The sequence below is a fragment of the Dendrobates tinctorius genome, unplaced genomic scaffold, assembly GCF_039654945.1.
Source record: "Dendrobates tinctorius isolate UK_male_01 unplaced genomic scaffold, ASM3965494v1 ptg000307l, whole genome shotgun sequence".
NCBI lineage: Eukaryota > Metazoa > Chordata > Amphibia > Anura > Dendrobatidae > Dendrobates > Dendrobates tinctorius.
The window spans coordinates 1,034,497-1,056,778 of NW_027361974.1; the positions used below are offsets into that span (position 1 = coordinate 1,034,497).

Genomic DNA, 22,282 nt, shown 5'->3' on the forward strand with positions numbered 1-22,282 from the left:
GTGACATCATCACCATTGTGACATCATCACCATTGTGACATCATCAGCCAGAGTGTAAGCGATGTTATCATCGGCTGCTGCAGGACTAAGTTTGACATAGTCAGATAACCTAGTATAAGAAAAGTTTAGTTTTTCATAGTAACATACTTAGCATATGTCAAGATCCTACTCAAGGTCCCTTTACATCTAACTATTTAAAAAACTGTGAACACTAGAAAAAAACAAGAACTGATGCAGCAACAAATACAAAGATTAATAACCAAAGAAATAAACAAATATTTCTTTATTCAATATGCAAAATTGCTGGACATGATCTCATCTGGAAGTGAAATGCCCGCATACATTATTTCTATGCAGCGGTAGATGGGACGTGCAGGCAGGAAACATTATGTGGCCACCGATGTTTCGCTCTGTGACGCTTCTTCAGGCCCGACTCTATCATGACGTCAGTACAGATTGGGCAATTGCCGCATCTAATTTCCTTTTGGTGTGGGATTTTCTACCCAGGTGGTTTTCCTATCACTAAAGCGGCTCCACACTGAACTATCTTTTTTTTTTATTGTGATTGCGTTTCTAATATAAAATCTGGATAATTATCAATTATATGACAATTTTGTGTTATAAACGGCTGATTTTATAGCTGCAGATAAAGGACTGTGCTTAGAAGAAAAGCGAACGGACTTTCTATTCTTCTTTCTTCCTCTTTAGAATCGGGCAGGTCGCTGGGGCTTCGTATCTTCAGAGGTTCTGGGACTTCATTTTTTTGGGTGCCCTCTTTTTGTTAATTTTTCTTTTAATTCCGTCTCCTGTTCTGTGAAGTTTTCCATAATATTATTTGTACATCGTCTACACAAGAATTGACTGTACGGATTGGATTTCTTACATGTGGAGGATGGGCACTGTCTTACTGCAAAGAAAGAGGAGTTTTCTGCAGTTTTTAGTGATAATTTCATTGTTAGTTATAGAGACTGGAATGTCTAAGAATTCTGTGATGATGCCATTAACCTTTCTAGTAAATTTCATATTCATTGTTTTAAGTTATAATTTTTATCCTTTTTGTCATATCCCTGTTAATTATCCTTATCTTGTCTGTGCGGACTTTTTTCCATCCGTATGGCTTCTGTGTTATTATTCACCAGTAAATAAACTTTCCAAGACCAATGTGTCCTTAAAAATTGGATGTAAAACATACATATGATATAACGATTTTTTTGCACACCCATAGGCTTGAGTAGGTGAGTCTCATCCGAAATACCGAAGAGAATGGTGTTATCTGAACAGCTCCATAGAATAACACTGATCGGAGCGCTGTCCGTGTGAGGTCTGTCGAGGTCGGGGGGAGCGCGGCTTATCGCGGCCGGGTGTGAGCTGATTCTCACAACTGACACCCAGAACTAAGTGCCAGGAGCGGTCACGGACCGCTTCCGGCACTTTATCCCCCGAACACTGCGATTAAACATGAGCCCCTCTGCCTTTGGATCAGAGACACCGTGGCATAACACGGGGTCCCGATCGCTGCCATGGAGACCCAATATCGTCATGAGGACATCCGAGTCTCCAGGCCTGAGAGACTTCCTGCCATGCGCAGTTCATGTCAGGAAGTCTCACAGGTCAGTGTACAGAAGCTGCAGCTCTGACAGCGTCTATACCATGCAGATCTTTATGCTATAGAAGCGATCAGTCTGCACAAAATGAGTGTCCCATAGTGGGACAAAATGTAAAAGTAAGAATGAACTAAAAAAAAAAAAATTGTAATAATTGTAAAAATATTTTAAAAAATTTTTTTTTTTATTCTTTTATTAACCCCTTCCTGACATCAGACGTACTATCCCGTCCATGGGACCCGGGCCCCTATGCCCATGGACGGGATAGTACGTCTAGCGCGATCAGCGGCGCCCACGTGGTGAGCGCCGCTGATCGCGGCCGGGTGTCAGCTGATTATCACAGCTGACACCCGGCACTATGTGTCAGGGGCGGTCACGGACCGCCCCCGACACGTTAACCCCTTGCACACCGCGATCAAACATGATCGCGGTGTAGCGGGAGTTAAAGGGAAGCATCGGCAGGGAGGGGGCTCCCTCCGTGCTTCCCTGAGCCCCCCACGGCAGCGCAATGTGCAGCGCTGCTGCGGGGGACTCCTTTCCTCCAGGCCCCCGGATCCAAGATGGCGACGGGGGCCTTCGGGGGCCTGGAGGAAGCTGGCTTCCTCAGTGCCAGCAAAGCGCAGGCATGAGGAAGCCTTGTGCACTGCCTGTGACAGATTGCTGATCTGTCACAGTGATCTGTGATGTGACAGATCAGCGATCTGTCACAGGACAGTGATGTCCCACCTGGGACTATGTAATAAAGTAAAAAAAAAATTAAAAAAAAGTGTAAAAATAATTTTAAAAAAATCGCCAAATAAATTAGTAAAAAAAAAAAATAAATATTCCCCAATAAATTCATTTTTTGAAAATAAAAGAAACCCAAAACAATTAAAGTACACATATTAGGTATCTCCGCATCCGTAACGACCCGCCCTATAAAACTGGCCCATTAGTTAACCCCTTTAGCAAACCCCTAAAAAATAAAAAATGAAAAACGAAGCAAAAAATAATGATTTATTATCATACCGCCAAACAAAAAGTGCAATAACGCGCGATCAAAAAGACGCATATAAATATCCATGGTACCACTGAAAACGTCATCTTGTCCCGCAAAAAACGAGCCTCCACACAGCATCATCAGCAAAAAAATAAAAGTTATAGCTCGCAGAATAAAGCGATGCAAAAATAATTATTTTTTATATAAAATAGTTTTCATTGCATAAAAGCGCCAAAACATAAAAAACGACCTAAATGAGGTATCGCTGTAACCGTACTGACCCGAAGAATAAAACCGCTTTATCAATTTTACCGCACGCGGAACGGTGTAAACGCACTCCCCCAAAAGAAATTCATGAAACGCTGGTTTTTGTTCATTCTGCGTCCCAAAAATCGGAATAAAAAGCGATCAAAAAATGTCACATGCCCGAAAATGGTACCAATAAAAACGTCAACTCGTCCCGCAAAAAATAAGACCTCACATGACTCGGTGGGCCAAAATACGGAAAAATTATAGCTCTTAATATGTGTTGATGCAAAAACTATTTTTACAATAAAAAGCGTCTTTTAGCGTGCGACAGCTGCCAAAAATAAAAACCGCCATAAATAGTAAATCAAACCCCCCGTTATCACCCCCTTAGTTAGGGAAAAATAATAAAATTAAAAAAATGTATTTATTTCCATTTTTCCATTAGGGCTAGGGATAGGGCTAGGGTTAGGGCTAGGGTTAGGGTTAGGGCTAGGGCTAGGGTTAGGGCTTGGGTTAGGGCTGAGATTAGGGTTAGAGGTGTGTTGGGGTTCGGGTTGGAGTTAGAATTGGGGGTTTCCACTGTTTGGGCACATCAGGGGCTCTCCAAATGCAACATTGCGTCTGATCTCAATTCCAGCCAATTCTGAGTTGAAAAAGTCCTATGGTGCTCCTTCCCTTCCAAGCTCTGCCATGCGCCCAAACAGTGTTTTACCCCCACATGTAGGGTATCAGCCTACTCAGGACAAATTGCAAAACAATTTTTGGGGTCCAATTTCTCCTGTTACCCTTAGGAAAATAAAAAATTGGGGGCAAAAATATCATTTTTGTGGAAAAAAATGATTTTTTTTATTTTCACGTCCGAGCGTTATAAACTTCTGTGAAGCACTTGGGGGTTCAAAGTGCTCACCACACATCTAGATAAGTTCCGTGGGGGGGTCTAGTGTCCAAAATGGGGTCACTTGTTGGGAGTTTCAATAGTTTAGGTACATCAGGGGCTCTCCAAACGCACATGACACCCGCAGACCATTCCATCAAAGTCTGCATTCCAAAACGTCACTACTTCCATTCCGAGAACGGACGTGTGCCCATACAGTAGTTTTCTCCCACATATGGGGTGTCAGCGTACTCAGGACAAATTGGACAACAACTTTTGCGGTCCAATTTCTCCTGTTACCCTTGGGAAAATGAAAAAATTGGGGACTAATTGATCATGTTTGTGGAAAAAATACGATTTTTTTATTTTCATGCCCTGGCATTATAAACTTCTGTGAAGCCCTTGGGGGTTCAAAGTGCTCACCTCACATCTAGATAAGTTCCTTAGGGGGTCTAGTTTTCAAAATGGGGTCATTTGTGGGGAGTTTCCACTGTTTAGGTACATTAGGGGCTCTCCAAAGGCAACATGACACCCGCAGACCATTCCATGAAAGTCTGCATTCCAAAACGTCACTACTTCCCTTCCGAGCCCTGACGTGTGTCCATACAGTAGTTTTCTCCCACATATGGGGTGTCAGCTTACTCAGGACAAATTGGACAACAACTTTTGGGGTTCAATTTCTCCTGTTACCCTTGGGAAAATAAAAAAATTGGGGAATAATTGATCATGTTTGTGGAAAAAATACGATTTTTTTATTTTCATGCCCTGGCATTATAAACTTCTGTGAAGCCCTTGGGGGTTCAAAGTGCTCACCTCACATCTAGATAAGTTCCTTAGGGAGTCTAGTTTTCAAAATGGGGTCATTTGTGGGGAGTTTCCACTGTTTAGGTACATTAGGGGCTCTCCAAAGGCAACATGACACCCGCAGACCATTCCATCAATGTCTGCATTCCAAAACGTCACTACTTCCCTTCCGATCCCCGACGTGTCCCCATACAGTAGTTTTCTCCCACATATGGGGTATCAGCATACTCAGGACAAATTGGACAACAACTTTTGGGGTCCAATTTATCCTGTTACCCTTGGGAAAATAAAAAAATGGTGACTAAAAGATCATGTTTGTGGAAAAAATACGAATTTTTTATTTTCACGCCCGGGCGTTATAAACTTCTGTGAAGCACTGGGGGGTTCAATGTGCTCACCACACATCTAGATAAGTTCCTTGGGGGGTCTAGTTTCCAAAATGGTGTCATTTGTGGGGGGTTTCCACTGTTTAGGTACATCAGGGGTTTTCCAAACGCGACATGGTGTCCGATCTCAATTCCAGCCAAAAACGTCAAATGGCGCTGCTTCCCTTCCGAGCCCTGCCATGCGCCCAAATAGTGGTTTACTCCCACATGTGGGGTATCAGCGTACTCAGGACAAATTGCACAATAACTTTTAGGGTGCTGTTACCCTTGGAAAAATAAGAATTGAGGGTGAAAAGATCATTTTTGTGGAAAAAATATGATTATTTAATTGTACGGCTTTATGTTATAAACTTCTGTGAAGCCCTTGGGGGTTCAAAGTTCTCACCACACATCTAGATAAGTTCCTTAGGGGGGTCTAGTTTCCAAAATGGTGTCATATGTGGGGGGTTTCCACTGTTTAGGTACATCAGGGGTTTTCCAATCGCGACATGGTGTCCGATCTCAATTCCAGCCAAAAACGTCAAATGGCGCTGCTTCCCTTCCGAGCTCTGCCATGCGCCCAAATAGTGGTTTACCCCCACATGTGGGGTATCAGCGTACTCAGGACAAATTGCACAATAACTTTTAGGGTGCTGTTACCATTGGAAAAATAAGAATTGAGGGTGAAAAGATCATTTTTGTGGAAAAAATATGATTTTTTAATTGTACGGCTTTATGTTATAAACTTCTGTGAAGCCCTTGCGGGTTCAAAGTTCTCACCACACATCTAGATAAGTTCCTTAGGGGGTCTAGTTTCCAAAATGGTGTCATTTGTGGGGGGTTTCCACTGTTTTGGTACATCAGGGGTTTTCCAATCGCGACATGATGTCCGATCTCAATTCCAGCCAAAAACGTCAAATGGCGCTGCTTCCCTTCCGAGCTCTGCCATGCGCCCAAATAGTGGTTTACCCCCACATGTGGGGTATTAGCATACTCAGGACAAATTGCACAATAACTTTTGCAGTCCAATTTCTCCTGTTACCCTTGGGAAAATAAAAATTGGGGTGAAAAGATCATTTTTGTGGAAAAAATATGATTCTTTAATTGTACCGCTGTATGTTATAAACTTCTGTAAAGCCCTTGTGGGTTCAAAGTTCTCACCACATATCTAGATAAGTTCCTTGGGGGGTCTAGTTTCCAAAATGGGGTCAATTGTAGGGGGTTTCCACTGTTTAGGTACATCAGGGACTCTCCAAACGTGACATGGCGTCCGATCTGAATTCCAGCCAATTTTGCATTGAAAAAGTCAAACGGCGCTCCTTCCATTCTGAGCTCTGCCATGCGCCGAAACAGTCATTCCCCCCCACAAATCAGGTATCAGCGTACTCAGGACAAATTGCACAATAACTTTTGCAGTCCAATTTCTCCTGTTACCCTTGGTAAAATAAAAAAATTGAACATGAAGTATTTTTTTTGGGAAAAAAAGTTAGATGTTCATTTTTTTTTAAATATTCAAAAAAATTCCTGTGACGCACCTAAAGGGTTAATAAACTTCTTGAATGTGGTTTTGAGCACCTTAAGGGGTGCAGTTTTTAGAATGGTGTCACTTTTGGGTATTTTCTATCATATAGACCCCTCAAAGTGGCTTCAAATGTGATGTGGTCCTAAAAATAAAATGGTGTTGTACAAATGAGAAATCGCTGGTCAACTTTTAACCCTTATAACTTCCTAACAAAAAAAAATTTTGGTTCCAATATTGTGCTGATGTAAAGTAAACATGTGGGAAATGTTAGTTATCAAGTTTTTTGTGTGCCGTATCTCTGTGATTTAAGGGCATAAAAATTCAAAGTTGGAAAATTGCGAAATTTTCAAAATTTTTGCCAAATTTCCGTTTTTTTCACAAATAAACGCAAGTTATTTGAATGAAATTTTACCACTAACATGAAGTACAATATGTCACGAGAAAACAGTGTCAGAATCACCGGGATCCATAGAAGCGTTCCAGAGTTATGACCTCATAAAGGTACAGTGGTCAGAATTGTAAAAATTGGCCCGGTCATGAACGTGCAAACCACCCTTGGGGGTGAAGGGGTTAAATCAATATTTGAATAAAAAAAGTCTAAACAATAAAAGTACACATATTTAGTATCGCTGCGTCCATAACAGCTCAACCTATAAAACTGTCCCACTAGTTAACCCCTTTAGTGAACACCATTAAAAAAACAAGGCAAAAAAACAATGCTTTATCATCATACCGCAGAACAAAAAGTGGAATAGCACGCTATCAAAAAGACGGATATGAATAAACGAGATACTGCTGAAAACGTCATCTTGTCCCGCAAAAAAACCAAGCCGCCTTACAGCATCATCAACGAAAAAATAAAAAAGTTATAGCTCGCAGAATAAAGCGATGCAAAAATAATTATTTTTTATATAAAATAGTTTTTATTGTATAAAACCGCCAAAACAAAAGATATAAATGTGTTATCGCTGTAATCGTACTGACCTGAATAATAAAACCGCTTTATCAATTTTACTACACGCAAAACGGTGTAAAGGCCCCCCCAAAAAGAAATTCATGAAACACTGGTTTTTGTTCATTCTGCCTCCCAAAAATCGGAATAAAAAGTGATCCAAAAATGTCATGTGCTCGAAAATGGTACCAATAAAAACATCAACTTGTCCCGCAAACAACAAGACCTCACATGACTCTGTGGGACAAAATATGGAAAAATTTATGGCTCTTAAAATGTGGTGGTGCAAAAACTATTTTTTGCAATAAAAGGCTTCTTTTAGTGTGTGACAGCTGCCAAACATAAAAACCGCCATAAATAGTAAATCAAACCCCCCGTTATCACCCCCTTAGATAGGGAAAACAATAAAATAAAAAAATGTATTTATTTCCATTTCCCCGTTAGGGTTGGGGTTAGGCTTGGGGTTATGGTTGGGGCTATAGTTAGGGTTGGGATTAGGATTAGGGGTGTGTTAGGGTTATGGTTAGAGTTGGAATTAGGGTTAGGGGTGTGTTGGGGTTAGCGTTGGAGTTAGAATTGGGGGGTTTCCACTGTTTAGGCACATCAGGGGCTCTCCAAATGCAACATGGAATCTGATCTGAATTTCAGCCAATTCTGTGTTGAAAAAGTCAAAACGGCGCTCCTTCCCTTCCTGTTTCTGCCATGCGCCCAAACAGTGGTTCCCCCCCACATATGCGGTATTGGCGTACTAAGGACAAATTGTACAACAACTTTTGGGATTCAATATCTCCTGATACCCTTGGTCAAATAAAACAAATAGGATCTGAAGTAATTTTTTTGTGAAAAAAAGTTAAATGTTCATTTTTTTTTTAAACATTCCAAAACTTCCTGTGAAGCACCTGAAGGGTTAATAAACTTCTTAAATGTGGTTTTGAGCACCTTGAGGGGTGCAGTTTTTAGAATGGTGTCACTTTTGAGTATTTTCTATCATATAGACCCCTCAAAGTGACTTCAAATGTGATGTGGTCCGTAAAAATAAAATGTTGTTTTTAAAAATGAGAAATCGCTATTTAACTTTTAACCCTTATAACTTCCTAACAAAAAAAAAAATTTGATTCCAAAATTGTGCTGATGTAAAGTAAACATGTGGGAAATGTTATTTATTAACTATTTTGTGTGCCATATTTCTCTGTTTAAAGGGCATAAAAATTCACATTTGGAAAATTGCACAATTTTCAAAATTTTCACCAAATTTCCATTTTTTTCACAAATAAATGCAAGTCATATCAAAGAAATTTTACCACTAACATGAAGTACAATATATCACGAGAAAACAATGTCAGAATCACCGGGATTCATGGAAGCGTTTCAGAGTTAAGACCTCATAAAGGGACAGTGGTCAGAATTGTAAAAATTGGCCCTGTCATTAACGTGCAAACCACCCTTGGGGGTAAAGGGGTTAATCAGTATTCAGATTAGCTATCATTATTGAATCTGTATAACCCACAGAGTACCTATTGGGGATTGCATCTATATTTATATAAGCCAATTTTTTCCCTCAGAATTTTTCCATTTTTTTCCATCTCGTATCTCTTATCTATATGTTTTCCCACCTGTCTATTGGTAGGGACATCTAGGGAAGTAAGGGATAGTCCTCATTGAGTGGAGGCGCCAAAAAAATCGAGCTCTTAGGGTGCCAACCTCCACCGCTAGATAGGAGTCAATTAGGACTACTGTAGGGTTCTGTAGATCTACTTGTTATCAATTTGGTCTACGTTCACATTGATTTGTTTTTTTTTACCAATTGTTTACACTGGGTAGATGTCTTTTAATACTGACGTCACTGAGGCTGCGGGGAGTCCCCGGCTGATCTGTGAATGAACTAATGACCGTGGGAAAAAAGTCAGAAACTTTCCCACGGTAATTAGATCATCTACAGGCAGCCATTGAGGCTGCACAGAGCTGAATCAATTCATTTTGTAGTAGATTACAGTGAGGCTGGTCGCATTAGCTTTTAAAGCTATAATTAAAATAAAATTGTTTTTAAGGGGTTATATGTTCACACGTAATTATTCCTCACAAGTCTGTAGATGATCTTGTTCGCATACTCCTAAGGTGCCTAAACAGCAGAAATCATTCCAAGTCACCCTACGTTGGAAACTTCACCTCTGAAGGATTTTATTCAGGGGTATAGTGAGCATTTTGAAGCCACAGAATTTGTACACAAATCTTGTTTTAACCCCAAATTTCTCACTTTTGCAAGGATAACACCAAAAGGTGGACCTTAAAGTTTGTTACCCATGTTCTTTCGAGCTTGACGATATCCCACATGTAATCAGAAAGTTCTGTTTAGACAAACAGCAGAGCTCGGAATGGAAGGAGCAATTTTTGAATTTTGGAAAACAAATTTGGACGAAAGAGATGGCGAGCACCATTTCGTAGTTGCAAGGCCCCTAAACAGCAGAAACTCCAAACAATTGACCCCATTTTGGAAACTACACCCCTCATGGATTTTATCCAGGGGTCTAGTGAGCATTTTGATCCCACAGCAACTACACAGAATTTGATGACAGTAGGTTGTCATATTAAAAATGCTCATTATTTTCACAAAAATCTTGATTTAGCCCCAAATTACTCACTTTAGCAAGAGATAATATCAAAAAGTGTACCCACAGTTTGCTACCCACATACTTCTGAGTATGTCAATACCTGTAACGAATGGAAGCGGAGGCAGAGATGGTGAAGTTCACATTCGTTTTTTAATTTTTAAGTGGAACCTCGGGCGGCTCTGAAGGGGGCGTAACTAGTGAGCCCCGGGTACCCATAGTAAAGTCCCTCAGACAGGACCAGAATTGAATACCCGGAGGACACAGGTGCTACCTCCAGTTAGACCCGGGACACGTGGCAGCTGTCCCAGCGGGACGAAAAGGGGTAACAGATACAATAGCAGAGTCCGTGGAGAAGTAGACACACAGCTGAGGTTCTGGTTCCGGGTAGTTGGTACCTAGCAGGCTCCCGGAACCTTGTCACAGTCCATGGACACGGATGGCTGTTGGCGGAGCGGGATGGCATTTGCACAGATGTTTGCAGAGATTGCCAGGGTTAGCAGGATACAGATAATCTGTGGAGACAGATAGCATGAGAGAATGCACAGAGACTGCTAACACAGTGCAGACAGCTCAGGAACAGAACCGGATGTAGCAATGATAGATACTCGTTGCTCCAACGCTCTCCCTATGGAGGAGAGTCCAGAAATTGCAGCCAGTGCGCTGCCATTTGATAATTACCAAAATTGAAAAATGCACACTGTCCCTTTAAGAAGCCAGGGGAGCATGCACGCGTGCTCTAATAGCTTTGCCTGAAGACCTGCTGACAGGACACCAGGAGATGGGGGAGGGGGAGAGAGTAGGACGCCGAGGAGCAGCATGAGACAGAAAGGGAGCTCGCTGCTGCACAGGGACAGCGTGCAGCACAGGAGGTGAGTGGCCAGAACAGGGTGCAGCGGCAGACCGGGACACAGAGCCAGCACGGGGAGCGGGTGTAACAATACCCCACATGTAGTCTAAAAGTTATGTTTGGACACGCGACAGGGCTCGGAACAGAAGAGGCACAATTTGAATTTTAGTTCTATTTGGAATCTATAATATAACGGTGGGAGCGTCACTCTGTCTGAAGCCTTTATAGACTGCTCAAGCACGACGCGCCTGCGCAGTCTGGACAGAGTAACGCACCCTGTGATGAGGGTGGCCCAGGAGATGGTGGTATGCGTAAGCACTGAACGCATACCACGATCTCCGACATAACACCTTACCGATCTGGTGTTGCCACGGGGTCTTGCTGGGCTGTCAGGAGAGGGTGGGTTGTGGCGCCGGAATTGGCACATGCCCAGTCCGCGCTTTCTGGCGCCACATTTTGGAAGACACACTGCAGTGTGTCTTCAAGAAAATGGTGCCAGAAAGTGAGGACTGCGCAGGCACCGATTTCGTCGGCATCGGCGCTTGCCCAGTCCGCGCTTTCCGGAGCCATTTTGTGGAATACACACTGCAGTGTGTCTTCAAGAAAATTGCACCAGAAAGTGATGACGGCGCAGCGCCAAATTCGCCGGCACAATCCCGCCCTCTCCTGACATCACGGCACAACAACTTACCGATCCGGTATTGCCGCGGGTTTAATCGGGCTGATTTCGGAGGCACAATCCCGCCCTCTCCTGACCTCACGGTGAGACCCCGTGGCAATACCAGGATTGGGGAATGAGGGGTACCATGCATACCAGAAAAGGGGGGGGTGAGGGGGACCATGCATACCAGTATTGGGGATGAGGGGACCATACATATCAGGATAGGGGGGTGAGGGGACCATGCATACCAGTATTGGGGATGAGGGGACCATGCATATCAGGATAGGGGGGGTGAGGGGACGATGCATATCAGGATAGGGGGGTGAGGGGACCATGCATTCCAGGATTGGGGGGTGAGGGGACCATGCATTCCAGGATAGGGGGGTGAGAGGACCATGCATACCAGGACTGACTGGGGGATGAGGGGACCATGCATTCCAGGACTGGGGGGTGAGAGGACCATGCATACCAGGATTGGGGGGTGAGGGGACCATGCATACCAGGACTGGGGGGTGAGAGGACCATGCATACCAGGATTGGGGGGTGAGGGGACCATGCATACCAGGATTGGGGGGTGAGGCGACCATGCATTCCAGGATTGGGGGTGAGGGGACCATGCATACCAGGATTTGGGGGGTGATGGGACCATGCATACCAGGATTGGGGGTGAGGGGACCATGCATACCAGGATTGGGGGGTGATGGGACCATGCATACCAGGATTGGGGGGTGAGGGGACCATGCATACAAGGATTGGAGGGTGAGGGGACCATACATACCAGGATAGGGATGAGGGGTACCATACATACCAGGATAGGGATGAGGGGGACCATGCATACCAGGATAGGGATGAGGGGGACCATGCATACCAGGATAGGGATGAGGGGGACCATGCATAGCAGGATAGGGATGAGGGGTACCATGCATAGGAGGATAAGGATGAGGGGGACCATGCATAGCAGGATAGGGATGAGGGGGACCATGCATAGGAGGATAAGGATGAGGGGGACCATGCATAGCAGGATAGGAGGGGGGCAGCACATACCAGGATGGGAGACCATATACCAATAAAAATGCCCCCCACCCGGGCGTAGAACGGGTTCATAGCTAGTAGATAGAGTCATATTGGCAGAGCCTGTGTGGTTCAAGAGCAACAGGAAATGAACAGAAATGTTTGTTTTGCTAATTATACCCTCTAATGTATTTATCTAGGGAGGTAGCGGGTAGTTTTTTATGCAGTATAATGCAACACAAGTTTGAAAAATTACAATTTGCATTTTTTTTACTGTCATGTTCATTTTTTATTTTTTTTTTTACATTCTAAGGAACACACCTCAAATGTTATTGCACTAGTGTTTGTAGTAATTGTCGGTGTACATGTGGTAGCCTGGGTGAAGAAATGGTGTCATTAGTTGCCAAATATACTTTTTTTTTTACCTGGGATGCTAATGGTCAGGGGGCAGTAGGGTGGGGTAATGTGGCCGTCCCTGTCTTTGTAAATTAGGTAGGCACACATGTGCCCTGATGAGCTCTCTCACATTGTACCTAATATTACAACGTGTATTTGGAGGAAAAGAGGTGTTTGTTTTTTTTGGGGGGGGATAAAATTGGTGACATCTAATTTTATTCCAGGCCCTGCCTCTGATGATTCAGCGGTGACCACTAAGTCTAACCCCATCGGGCTGTGGGATCTTGTGGAGGAAGAGGAGCCATCACTGTCTGAAAACTCTTCTGCTTCAGAATCAGATTTCGTTTGACTCCAGAAACTAATGGAGCGAAGCAGGGTGCACCGCTGCGCCTCGGTAACCGTTCTGCACGCCATCGATTTTATATGAATGCCTAACAATAAGAACTAATCTAACAATAGTACACCTAATGTAATAGTAATATTTTGTTAATTTTATTTATTTTATGATTTTTTTAAACTTTTGAATGAACCTTAACTTTAAAGCCTAACCCTAAGCCCAACCCTAGTCCAACTCTAGTCCAACTACAACCCTAAACCCAACCCTACCCCCAACCATAAGGAGTTATCCCTAACCCCTGGCTAAAAGCAAAGAAATAAATAAATCAAAATTATAAAATGAAAACAAAAAACAACAAATTTAATCTGACTAGGGGGATGACAAATATTGGACTTTTGATCACTTTGAAAGGATCTATCACAGTGATCAAAAGTCAGGGCCCAATAGAGAAAATCTCTGTTGTTGGGTGCCGCCCGGCAGATCATTAACTAACTTGAGCCTTGTTCTGCCCATTCTGTGCAGCTAGATATTTTTAAGTGCTGTTCCAGCTATCGCCAGTAGGTGTCATAAGTTGCCCCTCTCCTTTTATTCATGTGTTTGGAATTTTCTATTCTCCAAATGGTTAATTGTTCAGATCCACCCCTTCTTTCTGCCTGGTCAACAACATGTAACCTTTTTTCCAGCCGTCTCCGGAGTAGCTCACACCTGCTCAGCTCTTTGCAAACCATTGCTTATAACAAGTGGATTCCGGTAAGGATAATGCAGTTATTAGTTATGCATCTCTGTTAGCAGCCATAATGCAGCCCCCTATGATGTTCATCTTGGAAGGAAAAATTTGGATTGAAGATCCCTTCCCGACCTTTGACGCCACGTAGGCGTCATGAAAGTCGGTGCCAATCCGAGCCATGACGCCTATGTGACGTCATGAGTTCATAGCCCCCCTGCGGGTCGGGTGACCGGGGTCACTGAAAGGTCACCTGACCTGCACACACAGGACCCTTTCTACTTCACCCCAGGGGGTGGCTTAGCCCCCCCCTTGGCTATAGTTGCTCTGATTGGCTGTTAAAAGTTTAACAGCCAATCAGAGCGATTGCAATATTTCACCATTGAAATTTGGTGAAATATTACAATCCAGCCATGGCCGATGCTGCAATAGCATCTGCCATGGCTGGAGACACCGATCAGACCCCCCCACTGACTGACGGCACCGATCGGCCGTCGCTGTCATCATCTGCTCCCCCTCCCCTCACCTTCCGATCCTCCCTCACCCCCCCGATACCTCCTATGTCCCTCTGGCCATCCCGATGTCCCACCATCCCAGATCATGGGCGCCACCATCTTGGAAATGGTGGGCGCATGCGCAGTGCACCCGCTGGACTCTGCCGGCTGCAGATTCATTCATTCATTTTGATCACTGTGATAAACTCTCACAGTGATCAAAATAAAAAAAGTAAATAATCCCCCTCCCTTTTTATCACCCCCATAGGTAGAAACAAACAATGAAATAAAGAAAATATTTTTATTTTTCCATTAGGGTTAGAATTAGGGTTAGGGTTGGAATTAGGGTTAGAAATAGGGTTAGGGTTAGAAATAGGGTTGGGATTAGGGTTAGGGTTGTAATTAGGGTTAAGATTAGGGTTAGGGGTGGGTTAAGGTTGGGATTAGGGTTAGGCTTGTGTTTAGGGTTAGAGTTGGGATTAGGGTTAGGGGTTAGAATTGGGGGGTTTTCATTGTTTAGGCACATCATGGGGTCTCCAAACGCGACATGGCGCCACCATTTATTCCAACCAATTTTGCATTTAAAACAGTGCTCCCTCCATTCCGAGCCCCGACGTGTGCCCAAACAGTGGTTTACCCCCACATATGGGGTATCGGCGTACTCAGGAAAAATTGCACAACAACTTTGGGGGTCTAATTTCTCCTGTTACCCTTGGGAAAATAAAAGAATTGGGGCTAAAAAAAAATATTTTTGTGGAAAAAAAATATTTTTTATTTTCACGGCTCTGCGTTATAAACTTCTGTGAAGCACTTGGGGGTTCAAAGTGCTCACCACACATCTAGATAAGTTCCTTTGTGGGTCTATTTTCCAAAATGGGGTCACTTGTAGGAGAGCTCCAATATTTAGGCACACAGGGGCTCTCCAAATGTGACATGGTGTCGTTAATTGGAGCTAATTTTCCATTCAAAAAGTCAAATGGTGCTCCTTCCCTTACAGGCCCTGCAGTGTGCCCAAACAGTGGTTTATGACCACATATGAGGTATCGGTGCACTCAGGAGAAGTTGCCCAACAATTTTTTGGATCCTTTTTATCCTGTTCCCCATGTGAAAATGAAAAAACTGAGGCTAAAAGAAAATTTTTGTGAAAAAAAGTACTTTTTTTTACAAATCAATTTGTGAAGCACCTGGGGGTTCAAAGTGCTCACTATGCATCTAGATAAGTTCCTTGGAGGGTCTAGTTCCCAAAATGGGGTCACTTGTTGCGGAGCTCCAATGTTTAGGCGCACAGGGGCTCTCCAAAGGAGACATGGCAATCGCTAAATATTCCAGCATATTTTCCATTCAAAAAGTCAAATGGCGCTCCTTCCCTTCTGAGCCCTCCCGCGTGCCCAAACAGTGGTTTATGACCACATATGAGGTATCAGTGTACTCAGAAGAAATTGCCGAACAAATTTTAGGATCCATTTTATCCTGTTACTCATATGAAAATGAAAAAATTGATGCTAAAAGAAAATTTGTGTTGGAAAAATTAAACTGTCCATATTTTCCTTCCACGTTGCTTTAGTTCCTGTGAAGCACCTGAAGGGTTAATAACCTTCTTGAATGTATTTTTGAGTAGCTTGATGGGTGCAGTTTTTAGAATGGCATCACTTTTGGGTATTTTCTGCCATCTAGACCCCTCAAAGTGACTTAAAATGTGAGGTGGTTGTTACGTGTTACAGAACCACTCAGCACCCAGAATATGTTGTGCAGTTATATGTATGTATAATAGGTTCTATGTGAGATGCATGTCCCTAATGCATCAGCCCACAGGCTTCCCCCCTGGGCAGAGGGGACACGATTATCTGCCCAGGCTGCCTGCACGGGGTCTACTTCATGCAGCACTTGAGGGCCTCAAACCACCGAAGATTGTAGGGGGACCAGCTAGAAACCCGGCCTACCACAGTCCCCCTGGGGCGCACTGCCACACCTGCCGTCAGCTGGGCCACCTGCAAAGACAATGCCCCAACCGGACTCAGCATACCCAGTGGCCAAAGGCGGGAACAGCTACCTTCAGCCGGGCTGCTATACACTGCTACCAAGGCGAAGCTGACCCGGCATTGGGGGCTACGACTAACCAAGGGGTGGAAGAGATGGAGGAAGTGCTGCATGAAGTAGACCCCGTGCAGGCAGCCCGGGCAGATAATCGTGTCCCCTCTGCCCAGGGGCGCAGCCTGTGGGCTGATGCATTAGGGACATGCATCTCACATAGAGCCTGTTATACATACATATAACTGCACAACATATTCTGGGTGCTGAGTGGTTCTGTAACACGTAACAGCAGCCTTCAGCTCGTTTGCATTGTTGGCTCTGGTGTCTCATTTTCCCCTTGATAATACTCCATAGATTCTCTATGGGGTTAAGGTCAGGCGAGTTTGCTGCCAATCAAGCACAGTGATACTGTTGTGTGTACACCAGGTATTGGTACTTTTGGCAGTGTGGACAGGGGCCAAGTCCTGCTGGAGAATGACATTTCCATCTCCAAAAATCTTGTCGGCAGAGGGAAGCATGAAGTGCTCTACAATGTCCTGGTAGACGGCTGCGCTTACTTTGTACTTGATAAAACACAGTGGACCGACACCAGCAGATGACATGGCTCCCCAAACCATCACTGATTGTGGAAACTTCACACTAGACCTCCAGCAGCTTGGATTGTGGCCTCTCCACCGTTCCTCCAGACTCTGGGACCTTGATTTCCAAATGAAATGCAAAATTTACTTTCATCTGAAAACAACACCTTGGACCACTGACAACACTCCAGTTCTTTTTCTCCTTGGCCCAGGTAAGACGCTTCTGACATTGACTATTGGTCATGAATGGCTGACACAAGGAATGTGACACTTGTATCCCATGTCCTGGATACGTCTGTGTGTGGTGGCTCTAGAAGCAATGACTCCAGCAGCAGTCCACTCCTTGTGAATCTCCCCCAAATTTTTGAATGGCCTTTCCTTAACAATCCTTTCCAGGCTGCGGTTATCCTGGTTGCTTGTGCACCTTTTTCTACCACACTTTTTCCTTCAACTCAACTTTCTGTTATTATGCTTGGATACAGCGCTCTGTGAACAGCCGGCATCTTTAGCAATGACCTTTTGTGGTTTCCCCTCCTTGTGGAGTGTGTCAGTGACTGCCTACTGGACATCTGTCAGGTCAGCAGTCTTCCCCATGATTGTGGAGCTACTGAAACTAAGGGACCTTTATAAACGCTTAGGAAGCCTGTGGAGGTGTTTATTATTAATTATTCTAATTTACTGAGATAATGACTTTTGGGTTTTCATTGGCTGTAAGTCATAATCATCAACATTACCAGAAATAAACACGTGGAATAGATCACTCTGTAATGACTCTATAGAATATAGGAGAGTCACTTTATGTATTGAAGAACTGAAATAATGTAACTTTTTGATAATAATAATAATCTTTATATAGCGCTAACATATTCCGCAGCGCTTTACAGTTTGAACATATTATCATCACTGTCCCTGATGGGGCTCACAATCTAAATTCCCTATCAGTATGTCTTTGGAGTGTGGGAGGAAAACGGAGTGCCCGGAGGAAACCCACGCAAACACGGGGAGAACATAGAAACTCCTTGCAGATGTTGTGCTTGGTGGGATTCGAACACTGCAAGGCTGCAGCGCTAACCACTGAGCCACCGTGCTGCCCAATGATGATTGATGATATTCTAATTTTGTGAGAGGCACCTGTAAGTTTACATCAGCATCATTCTTGAAATGACTTTTTTTTTTTTGTTAAATTGTTTGAAAGGGTAAAATTTTATCTGCAATTTTTCATTGTTTCAATGCAATTTAACGAACCTATATTTTTAGGGACTGCTTCACTTTTGAAGCGACTTTGAGGGGTCTAGATGTGAGAAAACTGGCAAAAGAATACACATTTTAAAATCTGAGCCCCTCTAAATAATCAATAGTGCACTCAGAAAGTTTCATTATGATGGAACGTTAGGAGCCTCGAAGAATATAAAAAAGTGGGCATAATTCCCCGAGGTCTTCGCATGCAGATTTTTCCCTCTTGGGAAGCAGCTTCTGACTTCCAGTCTGTTTGGGAAACAGGGTTGGCTCAATGTTCGATTATTTTAATTGACATTTTGATTGAGCATGACCAGGCTCTGCTGAATAAAATAAAGGAGGAGAATAAAAAATGGGAGAACAAGCTGACTAACTTCGATAGGGACACTACTGTTGTTCCTTTTCAACAAAAATTAAAAACCACAATAGATCACTTCGAGAAAGAGAAAATCACTAGAAATAAATTCCAACGTGATAAACTAGATTACAGCAAAGGAAAAGCATATAAATGGGTACATCATGGTAATAGACGCCCCATCTCACGGGAACCCCAAGAAATAAACAACACTGCAGTAGCTAGGGATGTATCGTCTAGTGATTTTTTTTGTCATCAGACCCCAGCGACGCAGAGGGCGCCGCGGGAGGGGTAGAAGGAAGAAGAGATATCTTCAAGAAGAACGGCAAACCACAAAGGAATTGGTCCCCCACGTTCAGGAGAGTGACAAGATACAACAAGAGAATAAGAGTCAGTGATAAGCGGTCATAAAGGAGCACTTAGGAAGCAACCCAGGGGCAGACAAAAATGTCAGGTCTCCACCGCAGCTCCAGCCGGTTAGGGGCAATGAGAAAATGGAAACGGTCTTAGGAGCGCAGGAAAGAGACTCAGACAAGAGATGGAGTTAAACCACAACGCGTTTCGATGGAGAATCTTCATCAGGTGGAAGTTCCACCTGATGAAGACGGATTCTCCGTCGAAACGCGTTGTGGTTTAACCCCATCTCTTGTCTGAGTCTCTTTCCTGTGCTCCTAAGACCGTTTCCATTTTCTCATCAAGATACAACAAGAGACAATGACTACCTCAAGTGGAATCGTGGGATCACAAGGTAACCTGCAGGCGATCAACCTCGCTTCTTATGTACTATCAGATTTGTAGACGCGGGTCTTGTGTAAAGGGTTATCTTTCTCCCTTATGAATGTTCTTGATTAATTCATTTTCATTAAGGACCTGTATTTTGTTTTGTCGACAGCTCATCTTTAAAATGTTATTCCATCAGCCAACCATTGCTGATTCTTTCCCAGATGACGAGAGACAGGTGTTTCTGGATCTCTTCGACCTATTACAGGAAAATGAAGTAGCAGAAACAAAAGGAAGATTTTCCAGACGACTCCCCTCCAAGGCCACTCCATCTCTTGCTTTGTTTCCTACAGTTCAAATCTTCTTTGAAAAGGTATGTAGGGATGTCCAGAGACTAAAACTAGACCCCAACAAACATAACTTTAGCAAGGAGGAAAGGAAGGCCCTACAAAAAATAAAAAACAACAACAAATTTGTAGTCCGTTTTGTGGCCCCATGAACAATATCAAGGAGGTAAAGGCGCCAGTTACATGATGAAAACTGCTATGTTCTTTTACCTTCTGATCCAACAACAGTATTCAAGGATAAAATTGATTGTCTTATCAACAGGGCACTACGGGAAGGAACAGTGATGAAAAAAGAAGCAGAGTTTTTAACCACTCCGGTTCCGGTTATTCCAACATTTTATGCCTTACCAAAGGTGCATAAGTCCGTTAAGGAGCCACCAGGTAGGCCCTTTGTCTCCGGGGAGGGCAGTCTTTTTGAGCGCACTTGTATCTTTATAGACCATTTTCTCCACCCGTTGGTCTTGTCCCTTAAATCTTACACTAGGGACTCTACCCATTTGATGCAGCTCTTGGAAAATCTGGATTTACCTGATGAGACCTACCTTGTGAGCATGGATGTGGAAGCCTTATACACCAGCATCTCACACACCCTAGGTATGCAAGCGGTGAAATATTTTCTTGACAAGGGTTCCAACAGAAACACCCACCATGATCGTTTTCTATTGGAACTGTTTTATTTTGTCTTGGACAGAAATTACTTTGTTTTCGATAAAAAATATTACAGACAAAGGACCGGCGCAGCAATGGGTGCCCGGTGCGCACCTTCATATGCCAACCTTTTTCTTGGGTGGTGGGAGGAACAAACTGTGTATCAACATCAGGCCTTCCATGATCATGTTTTTAGGTGGCAACGTTATACTGATGACGTTCTGTTTTTATGGAGGGGCTCCCCTGATCAATGTATTGAATTCATCAATGATCTTAATAGTAACCCATTTAACATCAGGCTTACTCATGTCATTTCAGCTATCTCCATAGACTTCCTTGACATTAAATTATCCATTGATGATTCCCAGATCATCTGCAGCCTTTTTCGAAAAAAAAACCCATCTACAAATAGTTTTTTACACTACTCAAGCTTCCACCCGCAACATCTGAAAAACGGAATCCCAAAGGGTGAACTCCTCCGACCTAGAAGAAACTGCAGCTCTGAGTTGGAATTTACTGAAAAAGCAAAAGATTTGACTATGCGTTTCAGGCTAAGAGGTTACCCATGGAAGGTTGTTTCAGGAGCATACCAATATGGCCGTAGTCAAGACAGAACTAAGCTACTAAATAATAAAAAGGTATGTGAATCCTCCCGTCCCCTTCCGCTAACCACCACTTTTAAATAACCAGTGGTCTGACATTCCAGGGATCCTCATGAGGAATTAGGACATCCTTTTGAGTGATAATAGGATCACTCCTTTCATTTCTGATTCACCTGCCCTGGTGGCCAGGAGGGCAAAAAAACGTAAAGGATGACCTCTGCCATAGCCACTATCAAAGACCCACTAAGAAACTTAATCGGGGAACAAGGATTTGGGGTTCTAACCCCTGTGGGAACTGCAGTATCTGCCAACTTTTAATAGCACAGGATGGTTATTGTATTCAATCTTTATCTTTTCAGATTCGTCCTAGAGACAACTTCAATTGCAAGACTTCAAATCTCGTATATGCCATTTTCTGCAGTTCTCCTAAAATTTATGTGGGACAAACCACCCAACAACTTAGGAGAAGAACACAACAGCATCTCTCAAACATCTCTACTGCTTCCAAGGACCGAGAAAAGGGAAAATCACTCTCCTCTGTGGCTGCACAGTTTTGGACACTCATGGAGGCATTTTCCTTCTTAGGGCAATTTTTGGCACCTTTCTAGGAGTCTTTTGTCATATACATATTTGTTTGTTTTTTTATAACTGCCCTCCCCCGTATGTGATCATTCAGACTTTTAGGCTTGAGAGTATCATCCCTCTTTGGGAAAACTTTCTCTCCTTATTTTCATCCATAATATTTGCGTGTCAGTATTATTGGTATTTTTTATATTTTCTGGACATACAAGAAACCTACTATGATCTGTTTTTTTTATACATGTATTTATCCTGTTGAGCCATATAAAAGCTAATTGTTTATGAGGCATGAATATATAAAATAGCAATAATAAACTATTGTGTGATCGATTTATATGAAAAATTATTTTTTGTTATATTTGGGGCATTTGCTCATTCGTACCCTTTATCAATTTAGGGGAGTAGTTTCTCATTTTATACTCCTTCAGCAATATCTAACTTTTTACCCTTTTCCCTCTTTTTTGGCCATTTAGTTTTACGCTCTGATGGCCGCCTGACTGCAGTCTAATTTGTGACTAACATCTGGTTGTTGGCCCATCTATTTTCATCAAGGGATTATAGGGGAAGTATCACTCTGCATTTGTTTGAAAGGTTTTTATGGGACTTTCCATTTATAGAGACTGTATGTACATGTGAAATCTAACTGTAGGCCTATTTAACTTCTTCAGACTATGACATGGCACATCAGTTTTTCAGGCTCCTATATTTATTTACTGATGATACTATTTCTGTAATACGCTCAGATGGCTGCCTGATTG

General features: G+C 43.1%; 1 long non-coding RNA gene across 1 annotated transcript; it reads left to right on the plus strand.

Moving 5' to 3' along the window:
- The first annotated feature begins 13,106 nt into the window (after positions 1-13,106).
- Positions 13,107-21,593, plus strand: LOC141073583 (uncharacterized). Its single transcript, XR_012227007.1, has 6 exons — positions 13,107-13,267; positions 19,573-19,721; positions 19,958-20,076; positions 20,180-20,289; positions 20,662-20,981; positions 21,305-21,593. It is a non-coding gene; the product is annotated as an uncharacterized lncRNA (long non-coding RNA).
- The last annotated feature ends 689 nt before the right edge of the window (positions 21,594-22,282 follow it).